The following is a 19,676-nucleotide window of genomic DNA, read 5'->3' as shown; positions in this document are numbered from 1 at the left end:
CAGAAAAATATTTGAGAATCATGCAAATAATTGTAAAAATAGAAACAAAGTTAAGAGAATGTGTTAATAATGACATGCAAATAAAAAAAGAAGAGAGCTAACTAAGAAAAGTATAAATAAAACAATGGGATTGGTTATGATTAGGGCTGCAACTCGAGCCGCGTTTTACCCGACCCGCATCGACCCGACCCGAAAATACCCTGGGTTGGGTTCAGGTTTCATGGGTTTCGGGTCGAGCCGGGTTTAGCATTCAAAAGCCCGCATGAATCTTGGGTCGAGCCGGGTTTGAAGGGGCCCGACCCGACCCGACCCGAGTTACATAAGTTATAGTATGTACATTTTTTTCTATTGTTAGTTAAAAGTTAAAAGTGAAAACCCACGCACCCACTGTTACTGCATGTGAGTGTAATTTCTGCTTCTATGAGTTGAGTTGATTCAAGTGTTTGACTTAGCATTGTTTGATTGTAATTACAACATTGTTTGATTACAGCATTGTTTGATTCAAGTGTAATGTGAGTGTAATTACATCATTGTTTGATTCAAGTGTAATGTCAGTGTAATTTCTGCTTCTATGAGTTGAGTTGCCTTGCCAAACAAGAATTTTCCTTAAAAAATTGCGTCAACGTGAAAAAACCCGACCCGACCCGAACCGACCCAAGATTTATCATGCGTAGGGCCGGGTTTGGGAATCGTGGGTTTTCCGAAAAAAAACCCGACCCGACCCGACCCGAGATATTTCTCGGGTAGGGTTGGGTTCTCCAAAACCCGACCCGCCCCACCCGAGTTGCAGCCCTAGTTATGATATTACTTCTTGGGACCTCACTGCATTTGTTTTTAATGGTACAGGGACTTCAATGCATGTAAATAGATATGCTATGCAAAAACAAAAGGCAACTTCAGATTGAAGAATGGGTATGATATTACATCTAGGGACCTCACTGCATTTTTTTAATGGTACAGGGACTTCAATGCATGTAAATAGAAAGGGATGAGGAAAGTGGGAACGAACAGAGGGATGAGGGAAGCGGAGAATTAAACCCCAACCTGCTATTTTCAGCCATACCACATTGCCAAATAGAAGAGACCAATGCCTACAAAACCCGTGAGATCATGCAGAGATGATGTATGAATAGGAATAGTTATGAAAGATAATAGTCTGCGTGAAAAAAAAAAAGGCCACAACCATGGAAAGGATGATATCTACTTTCTTAATCGAGAGAGACATAGTCATAATATAATAGAGTCGTTTTTATGGAGAAATTGTTGGAATACTTTACTCATGTAACGGATAGGATAAGCTGCTGATTTTATCCTACAGTGTTAAAGTCTTTCACATATAAGGGGTGCGAATTATCCTACAGTGGGGTGCGAATTTATCATTGCCTGATGATTATTAGTTCCCCGATAAGACCTTTTTCTGCTGCATTACGCACCCGTCTCTGTTTTGCTTACACGTGTGTTTTGCTATCTGGGTGGGACCCTCGTGGAGGTTTTCTAAGATTAAAAGATTAATTTAACTAAGCATGATTAGGGGGAGAAATCCAATTTTATTCTCAATTGCAAAAGGCAATTTTCTTAATTCTACCTGGGGGGGGGGGGTTGTATATACGTGTATGTGAGATGATGACAGTTGATCTAGTAGAAATCATGAGGTGAGTCACATGTAAGAAGATAAAGCTTATTATTAGACTCAAAATTGTGTTTAATATTCATTAAAATAAACTTAGAGTAACTATTATTAAAATGGCTTCTACCCCTGTTTTGGGTGCTGAAGAAAAATAAAAATATAAAAATCTGCTGAGATTCTACCAAGCTACTTGTAGTCTTTTCTACATATTCATTTGGAAGGCTCTTTCATAGATAGGGTGAGTACCAAAAATCAGCCGAATCTAAACACTACCAAAAACACAGTGGACCCACATTGTTTGGATGATCCAAAGCGTTCATTTGATAGGCCCTGACATAGATAGGGTGTGCCCAAAAAATCACCTCCATTGGATCATCCTAACCCTTCAATCTGTGGACGAACCGTCAACTGAGGAGGCCTACCTTATACAAATTGAAACTACAGGGGTGTAGTTGTCACGTTTTAAACTATAAACTATAGGGGTAGAAGTGGATGTGTCAGAAAGTAGAGGGGGTGTAAATGTGATTTTCCCATTAATATAATAAGTTTGCAGTTTTGCTTTCATAAGTATAGCCATGTATTTGATAAGTACACCCCTCTCTCAGTATAAGCTATTTATAGCTGACTTAAATCGTTAAACCTGGATCGTGTAATCGCCCCAAAATGCCGTTGTTCGAGTAAAGCTATGAACTTATCAGTATTTAATTATTTCTTTTCACAAGGTTTTATTGAAAACCCTAATCAGTTTCTAACTTCTGAAACGTTTCTGAGTCTTTAATTCTTGTATTTTCAATTATCTCTAGGAAAAGAAAAGGGAAAACTCTTGCTGTAACCAATTAGCTAGGGTTTCCATTTTTTTGTTGTTGTTGATTTGTTCTCCATTTTCTTTTACTTTATTTGTTCTCAATCTTTAGTCGATTGGTTGCTGAAACTTTAGACTATAATGAGGATTAAAACATCTGATTACAGTTTAAACTGAACAATAACTATGAACAATCGATTGAAGTGTATGTTTTTACATAATGTGTTTCATGTTTAGTGTTATCACTTTACTTGTTTAGTTGATTGTTTTATTCAGTCTAATGTCACAATCATGTCACAATGTGGGAAATTAATTTACCTTCTTTTCTATTTCTCAAATATGATTAAAAAAATGGAGGACATTTTAATTTATATGGTGGTTTTATAGATGTATTAGAAATCGATACGTGTAGATTACACCTTAATGGCCAACAATTCATTTGCATTTTTTAATTTAAAATTCATTGTTATCGAATATTGGAACCCTTGGAACCATGGGAAGGATTTGGAGTTTCCTTGCTATGTGGAATAGCATAAGGAATTTTGTGTTAGAGGAATTAGGTCAAGCAAGAGGTTGCTTGAAGCATTACACCCAAGGTATCTAATTTGGAATACCAAGTTTGTTGCCTCCAGCCCCTATATATATATTAGATATACTAGGGTTTTAATAGGTTAATGGGCTGTAGCCCAAGTAGGCCCACTACACTGGTTCATTATCTTATTAGGCTTATATTAGAACATAATAGGGTTATATTATATACACCAACATTTTGATCATTTGGGTAAAGGGCTACTTGTTTTTTGGAGGAGAACATAGTGCAAGGATTGGATGCTTTATTAGGAAGTCATACTAGAGACAGTCCAAACTGTTGGGCATCTGTGTTGGAAATAATGAAACTATATATCCTAAAAAGAACTAACTTTGAACGGAACTTCGACCTCCAAACCCAGTTGGCAATGTTTGGACCATTGCTTCAACTTTGTCCTTCCCCAATCCTTTTATTAGATGAGAAGAATTTATTCAAAGGAATAAAATCTGATCTGGGAAAGGTTCTGTAGCATGCTATTCCAAATCCTAGTAGAGTCACAATTGACTCCAATTTGCTAGTTTTACTGCCCTGTTATCCATTTTGTGGTGTATGTGAAACATCTGCTCAATGTTACTAACAAGAGATGATAGATGGATTTCGTGAAATTTTAAAGTAGAGTCTACCTTTAAAAGAAATCATGGGGGAACACATACCTTCTTTTTAGAAGAAGAGAAAGCAGATTTCTGTTTTGTTCATGGAAAATGGTTGAAATTTATTTTCTTTTCAAGATAAGAATTTAGCAGGCATTCATGTTGGAGTCCCTTTGATGTCTTGGAATGCTAGTTAATTATTAACAAAATGGTCTTCAAGGGTTTCTTGATTAATCTATTCTAGAGAAGCGGGTTCAACCTAGACTCTTCCACAACCTTAGGCTCCATTGCCGGTTGGACACTTTATTATTATTATTATTATTATTATTATTTGAATGGCGAAGGATTTTATTAAGAAAGGGAAAACCCATAGGGACCAAGGTTGTCAATTCAAAAGAAAACAAAACCACATCATATCAATAGCAAAACCAAAACCCTAGAGAAGTCAAGGAGGAAACAAATCAAACAACTCTAAGTGGGCTCTCTCAATTCCTGCTCTAGCCAGCTGATCAACGTCGCTATTGGCCGATCTCCTAATATGTTGAAAATAATGTCGCGGCCTTCAAGCAATCCTAGATTTCTTCAGTGGCATTCGCAAAATGGACCTTGAGAGAAGAAGAACAAACCGAAGGAACAAACTGATTGGATTCTAATGATTAATAGTAACTCACAAAGGATACAGAACTGAGTCAGAACTCACGTTGATGAATAAGAAACATATGGCAATCTTCCACAGGGTTGGATGTTTTAAACATTCACAACAATTTCATAGTAGGAGATAAGCAAGATCTCATTGAATTATCTGTCCTGAACAACTCTTCAGGACATATAATTCACGATAATGGATAGAAATTAAAAATCTAGAAAAGAATCTGATTCAAAGCTAGTGAACGATAGGAAGGAGAAAGAAGAAAGTGTGTTCTTCTCTTTTCCTTGGAGAAACTTCTCCTTGTTGAGCACAGGGCCTTCCGATCTTCCGAAACTCGAACCTTACTAAATTTCAGGGTTCCAAAAACTCCCTCTAATAAGATGCTTCATCTCTATTTATAGGAAAAAGAGGCTTCTTTGATCCAAGCCATTTGCAATCCTTGCAAGCCAGCTGGTTCTTGATGAGGCGGTAGTAATTTGTTTTAACAAACCCCCATTTGACAATTGATGAAGCAACAACTTGCCAGCTTGTTAAAATTCGCATTATGCCTCTACTTGGTCAACCAGCCCCTTGCAATCTCCAATTGATCAAATCGACCAACCCCTTCAATTCTCCCTTTCACTCAACCAAAATTCCATGCCTATACTCACTTACCCCCCTTAACATGATACACATGCACTCTCTTGTCATATTTCACGCACTATCCTAGACTACACCTCACATTCACACATGTGCACCTCACTACCACATGGTGGGTACATAGTTTATTCAACATCCCCACACACCATGTTGAAACACCACATTACACCAAAACTCTCTAATTCATGGAGAAAATAGTCCATACTCCTGTGAGTGTTGTCAAGCGTATTGAACAGATTCAGAGAAGATTTTGCTGGGGGGGATCGGAGAAGAAGAGGTCTTTGGCTTTAATCAGTTGGGAAAATGTCTGCAAGCCAGTCAAAGGAGGAGGCCTAGGTATTAAAAGGATAAAGCAAGTTAATCAAGCATTAATGGGGAAATGGTTGTGGAGGTTTGGGGAGGAGCAATCGAGACGATGGGCTAAAGTAATATCAGGAAAATATGGTGCTGAACCAGGTAATTGGTGTTCTTTAAACTGTTTTTGCAAACCTGGAGTGACAATCTAGAGGGATATTCTATATTTGAGTTCCAGTTTCAATTGTGGTGTCAGATATAGAGTGTATTCTAGAGATAGGATTTCCTTCTAGACCATGCGTTGGTGCTCTCTTTCCCCTTTAAAAGATTTATTCCCTGATCTTTTCTTAGTTGCTGTTGATAAGTCAGCGTTAGTGAAAGATTGTTTTGAGAGAGTAGATGGTAAAGTTATTTGGAAACCTACTTTTCAGAGGAATTTCTTTGATAGAGAACTGCTTTCGGTGCTCAGATTCTTCCAGGTTCTTGAAAAAACGTACATCAGTTTATCAGGGGTTGATAAAAGGCTTTGGGTTTTAGATTCTTCAGGTTTCTTTTCGGTCAAGTCTTTTTATAAGGGCCTGGTTCCTTATCAGGAAAATCCAATGGCAGCAAGGGTGTGGAAGATCAAGGCTCCTCCAAGAGTTTGTTTCTTCGGCTGGTCTGCGATATGCGGTCGGATCCAAACGGTGGACTTTCTGAGAAAGAGGAAAATGCTAAATTGTTGATCATTGTGCTTTGTGTATAGAATCAGGAGAGTCGGTGGATCACATTTTCATTCACTGCACATTTGCTCGTGAGGTATGGGGCGGGATATTATCAGGGTTTGGAATTGATTGGGTTTTTCCTTCCACTCTTAAAGATTTATTTGAAGGTTGGTCCTGTAATCCTTGGAGGAAAAAAGGAAAGGTTTTATGGGCGCTCTCATTGGTGGCCACAATGTGGGTTCTGTGGATCGAAAGGAATAATAGAGTTTTTGAAGGTAAAGCTAAATTTTCTTATTTTCTGTTTATCAAGGCCGTTGCTTTAACTATCTCTTGGGCTAGGGCTCTTTTGCTTTTCCAATTTGTTTCGGCTTTCGATCTTTGGGAGGGTTGGAGAGTAGTTTGTAATAGTAAGGAAAATGTTGATGTTATTTTTCAGGCCTGGCGTCCTCCCCCTGATGGACTCTTAAAGTTAAATTTCGATGGTTCTAGTTTGGGTAATCCTGGCCCGGCCGGGATAGGGGGTGTCCTGAGAGACTGCGCCGACGAGGTCATTAAGGCTTATTCGGGTCCGATTGGGACAGCCGATTCGAGTGAAGCTGAGGTAAGAGCAGTTCATCAAGGCTTTTTGTGTGTGGAAAGGAATAGGTTGAGCAGTTGCATTGTAGATGGTGATTCGCTTAATGTTATAAGGTGGCTCAGGGGCTCTTCGGTTCCGCCGTGGAGATTTCTTCGTTTCTTTGATGAGATAAAAGACATATCGGAAGTGCTTTCGATCTTATATCAGCATGCGAGAAGATCTGCTAATGCTATTGCAGATAAGTTGGCAAAAGATGGAGTTTCTAAGCAGGTTTTAGAGCTTTTTGATTTTTTACCACCTAATTGTATAATTGCAGGGTTGTCTCTGTTTTCTTGGTTTGTATCTGTGTCTTTGTACTTGAGGGGGGACCTTCTCAGTCTTCTTTTTAATGAATTCTGTTACCATTCAAAAAGAAAAAAAAAATAGCCCATACTCCTCGTCCACCCCGTGTACACATGCCCCCCTCCCGGTAAAAGAGCTTGCATCTTTTTTTAGGCGGGATCGACACAAGTATAAGGGCTGTTAGGGATGTCATCCCCTTTGTGCGGCCAAGAAGGCATTGATTCCAATCCCCGGTTTGAATACATAGCTTTCCAATGCAAGGCCTTTTACTCGAGGTCCTTCGATTGAGTCACCTTGGCCTCTATGACAACTATAATTACAAATAGGTGGCTCCAATGAAAAGACTAAACATAAAAACTAAACACAATAAGGCAATTGAGGAGGCAATCAATGGCCCCCATCACAACACCAGGTTCGGGGGATCGGATCCCGCGGCTGTAATCCCCACCACCCTATCCCTTTTGGTGGTGTATCATCCTTCTTTCGGTAATGTCCATATTGAATGCTTTCTGCCGTGTGTTTCTTCTCATGAAATAGTGTTTCTTGCCACAATGATGTACCATAATCGAAAAAAGGATCATAAAAGACAGTCTGTGAAGTCAACGGTCCCCTGTCACCTTAAGAACTAAGCCATTCCTTGCTATCTCATCTGGCTCCGCATGATCGGCCTCTGTGAATGCCTTTGTCTCCTCATTGCCCTGTATGAGGTGCTCCTGTGTATCAGCGAAGACAGCTGGCAATACTCCCAAATCTCACCTTGTGTACTAGACTCCTCTGTCTACATACATAACTCGGCTATTTGCACAACCTGCTTCTCAACGGTATCGATCCGATCCTCTGCTCACAAGTGGTAATGACCTCACGAAAATCCACAATCTGCTCTGTCGGCTCCTTAGCAATGGCAGGAACCTCAATAATCACAAATGCCTCCGTCACTCCCTCTTCCTCGCTACTGGCTCCTTCCTCAGTGACCTCAGCCTCGTGTGGAGGAAAAGGAGATGCACATACTGTGGTCCATCGTCGCTGCAACTGAACAATGAGAGAGCAGAGGTCACGCGTCTCCATCTCAACCGCATGTCCTCATAGTCTCTGCGTCGGATCTCTGACTCACGTCTCTGTCTAGCTTCCTTTCATCCTTGCCGATACTCGGTCAATGCATATAGACGCAATAAGTAATCACGTACTTCCTCGGTGCATATAGATGCAAGAAGTATTCACGTACTTCCTCCCATTGACTGAAAGAGGTTCTCACAAGGCACAGCGCTCCCTCTCCATGCTCAGCCACATGGACCTGGCACTAATTCCACAGTCTCTCTAGCACGCCGCATATCAGTGATGACTCCCGTAATATTGGTGATATGCATTGAGGCCGTCGACCCAAGCTAGACACCTGGCTCTACCTTCACCATAACCGGTCTTGCTGTAGAAATGAGGTACGTACAGGGGCTCCATAGGTCCGATCAACGGTATATATCAGTGCCCCAAACAATATGCCCAAGACTCTGAAATGATGTTTCATGCTGCTTAATCCGCTTCAAATCAGCCCCAATTATGTACAAAGTGCCACTCCGATTTAATTGGCTAGATAGGTGATGTTCTGCCCAGCCCACTAACCAATTACCAATCCTTGCTGTTGTACTTCCACTTAGTCCAATGTTCAACACTGTCAAACATAAGCCTTGAAGTCCCTTTCTAATGGTCTTTGAAGAGAACTACAACAGCACCTCACCACAATATGGCCTAGTCTGTCACTCAATAGCCTAGAAATTTATTTCACAACCTGCTAGCTCCTCAGGCTGAGATCAATAGTAACCAATATTATAACCGCTTTCAACGGGGAGGAATTGAGAGTGTGAAGCGCAGGAATCGAAACCCATCCTCAGGTCCTACGGACACTTTCGGCTGAGGCTAAATTTCACACCATATTCCTTGGTACTGATGCCAACTTCAGTAGTTGCTGTTTGCTTTTATAGCACATCCTTAAGCATGCTATACTGTCACTTGGTTTTTCTATCTTGCAGTTGACTTTGCAGTTTGTGCTTGCTGAAATAGTACCACTACCACCTGTGCTTCCGGAATGTGAAGAAGTTGCTGCTTTTGATTGGAAAATTCTCTGGCAACCCTGCAGTTCTGAACAAGAAAGTAACTCCGGTGTTAAAATGTAGGCAGGCTGCCCACAAATTTTTTTTGTGCCCAATATGATCGAGAATTCCAACCTAAAATGACCCAATGAACCAGTCAGCTTTCCGTTCTTCAAGGTGAATCACCAGATGATGTGGACGGTTATTCATAGGCAATGTGATGCAAAAGGTTCAGCTCTGATCAAGTTTGGCGTGTGAAGTATTGGACACAAATCTCAAATCTCTACATCTCACGAATTTCTAGTAGTGAGGCAGAGGAGGTAGAGACTGATGCATCGACAGCTGGCGACGGTTCTCTTATAGAGTCACCTGAGACACCCATGGCCATTGATGAGCCGCATCAGGAGATAGGAACAAATTGTTTGTATTAAGAAGGAACATAGCCTAGTGCTAGAGCCCAGTTATGAGCCAGATCCTATAGGGACGGAGCTTAATGCAGGAGAAATTTATGTTGGCCTGGATAAGATGACTGAGGGTGTATTTGAGATGATAGAGGCAGAGATAGTCAAGAAGGGATTGCAATGACTTCACCAATGGGCACCAGGTGAAGGGCCTTGCTATGGAGAGTTGTGTGTTTGATCCTGGCATTGGCGATAGCCATCCTGGTCCTGGCCATACAGACAGGGCAACCTTTATACCTGCGTCACTCCCGCCTAAAGAAAGGTGCAAGCTTGAGGGCAAGCTCTTTTACAGGTGTGTGGGTTGGGTGTGTGTGCCCGGGGGGGGGGGGGGGGGGGGGTTGATGATGTGGACATAGGGGCAGCCGGGGAGTATGGGCCTATTTTCTTAGCCCAGGTTACTTTTTCTTCATGAATGTAGGGTGTGTCGATGTAATGTGGTGTTTTACCATGGTGTGTGGGGTGTTGAATAAACTATGTGCCTATGTGGTAGTGAGTTGCACATGTGTGAATGTGACGAGAAGTGTATGATAGTGTATGTGAAATAGGACCAGATTGTATGTGTATCATGTAGGGGGGTGAGTATATGCATGGAAGTTTGGTTAAGTTATAGGGAGAATTGAAGGGGCTGGTTGATTTGATCAAGTGGATATTGTAAGGGCCTAGGGGGCTGATTGATCAAGTGAAGGTATAATGCTATTTTTGGCAAGTAGGCAAGTTGGAAGTTGTTGCGGCGCAGTGGGGGTTTGTTTTAACAAATTAATGCCACCTCATCAAGAACTAGCTAGCTTGCAAGCGGCTTGGATCAAGAAAGCCTATTTTTCCTATAAATAAAGATGAACGACCTTGTTAGAGGGAGTTTTTGGAACCTAGAAATTTAGTAAGGTTGGAGTTTTGGAAGAGCCCCGTGCTCAACAAGGAGAAGTTTCTTCAAGGAAGAGAGAAGAAGACACTTTCATAGTAAGTTCTTCTTTCTCATTCCTTCCTATCCTTTTTTTTTGTAATCATTCCCTGGCTTTGAATCAAATTGTTTTCTAGTTCTTTAATTTTTGTCAGTTGTATGAATGATCTATTATGAAGAGTAATTCAATGAGATCTTGCTTATCCTTTCTATGAAATTGTTTTGAATGTTGAAAATATCTAAGCCTATGAAAGATTGCCATCTATTTCTTGTTCATCAACTTGAGTTTTGACTCAGTTCTATATCCTCTGTTTGTGAGTTACTATTCATCATTAGAATCTAATCGGTTTGTTCCCTTGCAAGAACTTTAAAGACAGAAATTCTGGTCCAAGCCTTCAACGTTGGATTTATAACTTGTGATTTCCTCATCTGTCTATCTTGATTTCGAATTTAATCTCCCCTAACTGACACTGGTCTAACTACCTATAGTTCAACTGCATGCTGAACCTTTAAGCCCGAGCTCTAACATCTGTTTCCCTAAGATCGAAGAGATTCCAAGCTAATTCTTGTGTTGGTGCATCTCATCTAAATATCTCTACACAAGTTTTTCCCCCTTACTTGGTGGATCACAAACAAGCGGAGATTAAGATCATTTCAGATAGTTAGGGGTGCAACTTGGGTCAATTTTTAGGAATTCGGCTTGAGCTTTTACCTTTAAATCGGGCCGGGTTCGTGTTAATTCCTATTCATTTTTAGCAAAAGCTCAACCCAACCCGACCCAAGTTGCACCCCTACATATAGTTAAGTAGCCTCCTCCACATGTGATCCACATCAAAATGGTATCAGAGCTGGAATGGCAAAGAATTCTTATTCTTTCCGATCCATTGTATTCTATTTGAACTCTCTCCAAGAGATCCATGTGACTTGCTGAAAGTTTCAAATTGCTCTAGCTTTTTCTCCTCTCTCCAAATGATCATGTCACTAGAGTATACATCCATTCCATATTGCAGTGGAGTTATTTGCAATGTTTGTTTGCTGGAAACGATCTGTTGAAGGTTAATTACATAGAGCTCCATTGTTAGCGGTTTGGAGGAAAATAGAGCATCGCACAGCGGTTTGCCTCCATTGTTTCTTCGCTGAATCTAAACTCGTCCCTAAAGAGTGTTGCTGGAGCTGAAGTCATGAAGACTTTCCGATTGCTAGATACATTTGGTCTACAACTTACACTGTCACTGGCTTTAAAGCTACCAGAAAAGTAATTCGAATGTAATCCTCAGCGGCAATTGCGTTTATTTTGCAATCAAAGCTATTTTGTTCCTGGAGCTCCTTCGTGGAGATCTTAGACTATCTGTTGAATACACCACTACAGATGCGATGAAGTTCAGATCAAAACTTTCTGTTGGAGCTGAGGAATTATTACTGAGGGGACACGACTCATTTCTCCAGAAATCGGTTTTTGAATCTGAATGTTGGAGGACTCCACGGTTTTTTACTGATTCTGTAGCAAGTTAGAATCAGTGTAGCGGAAACTGATATGGGTGTTGAAATCAAGCTGAATTTGATGTACTTTTCTGCACTGGCAGCACTATGGATCGACCGCCTTGAAACGGAACACTAGAAATTCCTTCCTTGTCCGAACTACACTTCTTTTTGACACATTCAGGAGCCACCAGCTACTTCTCTGTGGCTGCATATTCCAGTCATAGAGCCTGCTGCAAACAACTTCTAGCTGAGCCATACACTGGCGACGAGTTTTCAACTCCATTACTGCTTACTTAGTGAACCAATTATCTAAGACAGTCGGAACCGCATCATATTCTTCCAATTTGTGCATGTGATTGTTGACTTGTCAAAAAAATGTTGGGCTACTGCAAGTGCATCTGCAGTTCAAGTAGTCTTCACCATCTGCTGACATAAAAAAATTATTTACACACTGTATAAAAATTCAAAAGGAAACCCATGTCGACATGTGTCTACACATGTTCATGTCTACATGTGTTGACATGGGCCAATGCTCAAGCATGGAAGTGTCCACAAATCATAACTTTTATTATTTTACCTATGCAAATGGCATTATGCGACTTCCGACTTAAAACTGTCTTTATGATAAAAAATAGGCCTGAGAAATTGGAATATTTGGTTTGTTGTAGCTATTGATGGCAAGTGCTTTTATGCTTCTTGCCCTTTTATGCTTCTTAGATTGGTTTTATGTTATCCTATTCTCCTTGGAGATAAGGAAATCATTAGATATGGCTCTTCAATCTCTTTCAAGTTTTCTTTCTTTTATATACCCGAATCAGGGTAAGCATGGTGTATCAATATTGGGTCTTGTAGGTTGGTTTGGCTCAATAAAGACATTGCTTTCAATGAGTGTAGATCATTTGATAGTTCTTTGGTGAAAAAGTTGCATAGATACACCCAATTTTTTAGATCTGATACACCCAATCCTTTAATTCTTTGCTTTATGTTTCTTTCTGCAAAGAAGGCTTGTGCTCCTGTGGATGATAGAAGGCCGTTTCTCAGAGCAGTGCTCGTTAGAATGTTCTCTAAGAGGGGTCTCTAGGAGGAATTGCTAAATGATCCTATGACATTCACTTATGCTATAAATATGTAAATGGGAAGGGAATAAACTTGGACTGTTTCACATCCTGGTTAGTCTTAAAGACAATGAATCATAGTTGGTAGATCTTTTCTTTTCTTGAGACATCTCTTGAAACTGTACTTCAAAACCAATGCGACGCAGTTGTGTAAAAAAACAGGGAAATGCCTGTGAAACAGAAGAGGAAGAGCTCTTCCCTATAAAGGAAATGGTTGGAAATTGCACTTGATTGGGTGATAAAGCAAACATCCGAAAAATGTATAGGAAGTATATAGGGAGCCACTTTTGATGCATATGAGGAACAAATGGTGGGAAGGAAACAATAAAAATGGTTTGGATTAAGAAAAGATTGAAACACCTTTTGGAAACGGTAGGGAAACTATTGGGATGCAGTTATGAAGTGGTATATAAATCTCAGAAAAAATTTGAAGCAAAATGAGATTGCAATGAGCATACAAATTAGCAATGCCTTTGGCATTATTGCAGGTGATAGAGATACACAAGAACTCTTCTCACCATTACTGATTGAATATATATGAGGAGCAGCTCCTGCAATTACACTTAATATTTAGCCTTATTATTGACAACAAATGGATTTAGTTAAAAGGGCTTGGTTAAGACCATATATTGCCTTATTATAAGCAAGTGTAATTTGCATGATAGGATTTTTTTATTTTGATAGGTAAGCTGGGGTTTGGCGGAGACCTCTACCGGTTTATTTAAATGAGAAAGATGAAACAATCAACATACAAGCTCTAATCCTATCCCAAGAACATAGATACAATCCATAAGACAACAACAACAAGACCTATCCTTAGAAAGAAAGGGAAGTACAAAGAATCTCGAAAACTCCTAATAGCCAAGAGCCTCTATCATCTTCTGACATCCTCTAACTGAACTTCCTATCTCTCTGGCTCTTCTGCAAATTCTGATGGTTCTTTTAACTTCCCTCCCGCCTCTTCATTTTCGTAGGGCTGCATGATAGGAATTGTCTCCTCATCTGGTATATTGGAAAACCTGGGAAGTGGAGCCACACGGATTGGAACCCTTGGATAATTTTATCCTGAAATTATCTTGTTTGTTGTTCACCAATTTTGTTCTGGTAATACTTTATCCAAGAACCAAGGTCCACATGAAGAGAGGATAGCAAGTCTATTCAAGGACAAAATTACTCCCTACTCCCTACTTTCTATTAAGTTTGGTGAACACTCCCTTTTGGAATTCACAATTACTCTGCTAATTATTGGGCTTTGCAATTAAGAAAATGAGAAGCAAAGTTTACATCAAATTTATGAAAGTTGGTGATCAGTCTAATGTCATGGTGTTCTTCTACGGGCCTACATGTGATTCACTAATTGGCGGAAATTTTGGCTTTATTGTTGTGCGTTCCGACTAAGCTCCCTTTCCAACTTTCGAGGCTTATTCTTGTAGCCATGTTTGAAAACTATGAAATTTTTTTCCATGGAATATTAGTTTGGCAACTGGTGAGAGAGGGCTAGGGAGAGTTGGAGAGGGAGAGGCTGATGACTTGGGAGAGGTTGAGGAGAAAAACAGAGGAAAAAAAAATCTATGTTTTGAGTAGAGTTTTTTATTTCCCTGTTTTCAGCCCCTTATTACTCTTTACTCATACCCTCTGAAGTCTCTCCCTCCTACACCGTTGGGCTAACTAAAGGACAGATTGGTTCCCCGGAAATTTTTATTGGATTCTTTTTTCTTTGAAAATGCAATTTGAATACTTTTTCATTGGAATATTTTCTGAAATAAAAAAATTCTCCCGTTTTCGAGACTGGAATTATCTGGAAAAGTTTGAAAGGAATTTTTTTTATAAAATTTCCTATATTTTTTATATATGAAAAAAGATGACTTGAACCAATCCTATTCAATTTTTACTCAATAGCGACCTTCAATATATGATATTGTATCTATCTAATTTAACCATAACCATATAATTTACCTCTCAACGTTGCGAAGAAAAATTCTTCAAAGAAAATATTTTCTTTTCATTAGTTTGAAGTGATTTTTTATACAATCTCTACTCACCCGCTCAATTCTCTCCCTCTCCTTCACGGCACTCATATAGTTGGGCCCATGAATATTCCATGGAATAATTTTTCATTGCTGCCAAATATGACCTTAGGCTCTGTTCACTTGTTTCCCGGGAAAGGAAAAGATAATGTTTCCCGGGAATCTGACATGGCATTAGGAAAAGAAATCCAGGAAATCTGTGCAGGAGAAAGTTTCCCTAGACTGTTCACTTGGGCTGGAAAAGGTTTCCAGGGAAACTGCTTGCCCTTCTTTTTGCACTAGTTTTCAGGGAAACGAAATCCGTCTTTTTTTTGTCGGAAATGAAATCCCTAAAGGGTGCGAAAATGGGCTTTTCCATGTCATTTTTTGCATGTGTAATTCTATTTTCCCTGGAAAGCAAGTGAACACCAGAATTCTGTCTTATCAAGGTCTTGTCAGGGAAAAAATAAGTTGTTTTCCAGGGATTTGCTTTCCAGGGACGCAAATGAACAGAGCCTTAAGAAAATCGTTTCCTTTTTGCTAACAAAAATGATCATGCCACGGCATGGATCCCCCCATTGCCATGTGTACGGTGATGAGTTTTATGAATTTTGTCAGCCATCACAAAGTCTTGCTTATTTTCCTCACGTCGGATGTTCTAAACCCTTCATCTGGATTGATGAAAAAGATGTACTAAGTTTCTTTAAGCCTTTATTTATTTTTGTTGGCCTCATTACTGCAAAGCATTGAATACTACTAATAAATAAAGACCCACCAACCCTCTCTCCCATTGCAGGTGGCACCGACTAGTTTGAGATAAAAGAAAATCAATGGAAAGCTGATTACTACTAATAAAGCTTATCATAGAAATTAAGAGACCCAAATAAAGGAAAAGCAAGGGATATGTAGGGTTAAGATACTGTCACATGAAGTTGGGTTTAACACAGTTGCAAGAATCATTCCCAAGAAATATGCTTCTTGGGAATTGTGGCCTTGCTTTTAAAGATTGTCTTTTTGGTGATAGGCCCACTTTTTCCTTGGTGCTTGAGCATGTAGTATGTATGTGGGCAATTGGAATCCAATAATTTTAAGACCAACTCCCATCCAATTATTCCTCTCCGTTGAAAAAATTCCCCTAATTTGATTCGATAGAGGCAACCAAGATACTGTTATGCTTCGTCTTTTCACAACATCCTTCAAAGGTAGTTTAGCTTTGTTTTCTATTTCTTGTTGTAGGCTACCCCATACCATGCTTTATTTCGAAAGAATGGTCTCTTTCATCAGTTCAAAAGATAATAAAATGTAAAGGGAAAACCCCATTTTTTCCATGAAAGCTACCACGTAAGGGACCATCTTTTCATCCAAACCTCATCTTTCAACAAATCACTTTCCTTATTTTCTCTTTTTTTTTTTCCCTGTGAAAGGCAAATCACCTAAAAGAAGTCATCATGTGAATGGAAGGTGGTCCCTTCATGTGGGTATTTGAGACTCCCATTCATAAAAGCATATAAGATGATTAGAACAAGGCATCAAGAGTGAGGTAGACAGAGAAACACATTCCGGGATGAAATTTATTCTTAGCCCCACCTTATCAATCCTCATCCAAAAGCTTAGATGTGATTTTGATGGGTGATGAACGAAAGGGATGTGTCTTTGAGGTTGCAGTCACGGCTATGTCTTGTTCATTAATTAGCTCTGGTTAAAAGTCACCGGTAAAACTTTTATCGGCGGTCTCAATTTCATCACTAGAGGAATAGTTGATAAAGCTTTTACGGTCTCAATTTCGTCACCCTGAGGAATTGTTGATAAAACTATTACTGGCCGATAATTTATCCGCCGGTAATTGTACGTAGGCTAGTAAAACCGACATTTCCTGTAGCGATGGTTGGTCACATGTTCGTTTTACATACCTTGTGATCATACCCAAACAGCATAAAGCTTGACCCGACTCGGGTTGAGATATATATCTCGAAACAGTTAGGTAACGGATTTCAATCTCCTAATCATGAAACTTATGAAACTTATAAAGGGAATTGCTAGCGTCCATCGCAAAAGGCATTTCACTGCTGGTCTGTCGCATGTCAAACCACCCAACTTATAATTAGTGAAAAAAGTGCTTAACAAGGAATCTATCATGACAATTTTTTTAGTTGTGAAGACATTTATGACTTTGTTGCCCGAGGCACATATCATGCTTTTGTGTTGTGGTCCTCTTAGTAGCAATTCCCAAAGGGAATTGAGTTGTCACTTGTGTTATGAATAGTTGTTATACAGGTTTTTGAGAGTCTTTCCTTTTTCACATAAAGCCACTTTCATTTACATCTTCTCACCCAACTTTATAGGTTCTTTATAAAGACGAGTGAGAGAAACACGAGCTCTTATACAAGACAAATCATTTAAAGGGCAAGTCCAAACCATCAACGGCTACTTTGCTGATTGTTCAATCTCACATGGGTGCATAGACAAAAGAAATTCGTGTCCTCTCCTTGTCACCTCCCTCTTTGCTTCTCTCATTTTCAATCTTATACGTACATACACGTATATATAGTATGCTGTATATGTGTTTATGTATGCTTTATGTGGGGTCAAATCAAGTGAAGGGAATGCACGTGAGGATGGCTGTGCAAATTCACAGGAAGGGATAAGAGGAGCAAACAATGTAACCTAGTAAATACAACATTCTATATCAGTAAGAGTGATGCTACTGGCCCTAATAGTGTGACCGAGCGAGGAACCCGTCAAGTCTTCTCTGGCCATAGTGCCTATTTAGCAATGGTGTTCTATTCATTTCTCCTCTCCACCCGCCATAGTGTAATTCTCGACTTTCAAGTCAGTTGCACACCTGGTAACCAAATCATTTTCCTATTAGTAATAAGGTCTTTGCTAGGCAATTTCGTGGAAAGCCATTTCGCACCTAACTTTTGCAGGAGAGAACAATCACCTTAGATGAATTAAATGAATAAGACAAAATCTGCTGAAAGGTGGTTGTTCTCTCATGCAAAAGTGAGCTGCCAAATGGCTTTTGGAGAAATTGAGTAGCAAATCCCTAGTATTAAAGAAAGATGGATGAGTAAAATCACTACACTATAAGAAAAAGGGCATTCACCAACGTTCGTCATGTATAACGTCCCTAATAATAGTACATGCACCGACGTTCACTGAAGGAATGACGGTGAAGGGTGACTAACCACTCGCGCCCAAAAAATACGCCTTAATAATTTACCGACTCTGGTGTTAAAATGTGTTAAAACTCCCATAGCGAGAATTGTTTTGGATAATCAAATATTTGTCTAATTTTAGACTCTGGTGGAAATTGGATCCCCCTGCTTTGAAATTTAAGGTTGTGGTGGGGTAGACTAGAGTCAATTCTCCATCATTTCTGATTTTTTTATCAAAGGGTATTAAGATTCGATCTTAGAAAAACTTTTAAACTCAGCGTGGGTGTTTCACATCAAATCGTTTGGCCGTGAGGGGCGAAACGAAAGGGTCCATTGCTAGAGTAAGTGCATGATCAAGACATTTGATTGGAGCAGTTGATGGGTCGCATATCTGTTGAAAACTTAAATCCACTTTGGATGTCCCTAAAAGTATCCCTTTTTGAAATAAGAATGTTTTAGGGAAATGAGATCCCCCCCCCCCCCCCCCTCTCCTAAACGGATAAAATCTCCCCCTTTAGCGGTTTCTGTGAGAATGGTTCACTGCTTGAGGATAAATTCACCCCCTATAACGATTTTCTTTGCCTTTAAAACTTAACGAATAACGTTAAAGGTGGGGATTTTATCCGTCAGAGAGAGGAAATATCATTCCCCGGTGTTTTATTTTAATCTTATTGGCAAATGCGATACTATGGCCTCTTTGGAAGCCATACCTTCAGTATCTCTAAAATTATTGTGAACATTATTCTGAAATATTCATAGGTAACTTCAAAACCATTTGGATATAAGATTATATGCTAATAATTTTTAGATGCCTCTAAATTAAATAGGCTTAAGCCACTTTGGATGCCACTGAAGTCAATCGTCAAAAATAAAACTCTTTAAATTTTATCTTATTTGCAAATGGGACACTAAAGTCTCTCCGGCAGCTATTACTTAGATAATTTCTAAAGCCATTACAATCATAATTTGCAAGCGATTTTCTAGGAGAGCATGAGAGAGCAGCCACATCAGATGAATTAAATGAATAACACAAGGGAGTTGCTAGTGTCAACTTTTGTCTCCATTCACGAAGTATCTGATCTGACATGCGACATACCAGCTGCGAAATGCCTTTTGTTATGTACCCTAGCAAATCCCATAAGATAAATCTGCTGAAACAAGCAAGAACCAACTGCAAAGTCCCTGACAAATCCCTATTTTTAAATAAGATTATTCTATTCCCAATGAGAAATTGTCTCTTCTAAGTTGAAGAAAAGAAAAGAAAAGTGGGGGATGAAAGGAGACTATTCATTCCATATCTTTTCCATGGAAATATGTATATGAGGTGTGGCAAAGTTCCAAATTTCATTTCCTCCCCGGTTTAAATGCTGGTGAGGCAGCAACGTTTGTGGAGGACATGTCAGCACCGAGTCTTTATCGATCAAACCACCCCCCCTCTTACTCCGGGCAGCTCGAACGGGCAGCAGTAGGTTGTTTGAAAAAAGTAGGGTCATTGATGTGAAAGCACAAAACCTGACCGCTGCCCGTCCTCTATCCCATCGGGCAACGCAAAGGAGAAAGAAGAAGTGAGAAATGGAGATTATGCCCATCATAAGGCCATCATAGCTCTTTGTGTCAGAAAAGCTCCAAAAAAGAAACACTGTCAATCATAAAGCAATGGAT

The sequence above is a fragment of the Tasmannia lanceolata genome, unplaced genomic scaffold (assembly GCF_043159265.1).
Source record: "Tasmannia lanceolata isolate RefF3 unplaced genomic scaffold, GAP_Taslan_0.1 ptg000044l, whole genome shotgun sequence".
NCBI lineage: Eukaryota > Viridiplantae > Streptophyta > Magnoliopsida > Canellales > Winteraceae > Tasmannia > Tasmannia lanceolata.
Note: the sequence above shows the minus strand (reverse complement) of the source record.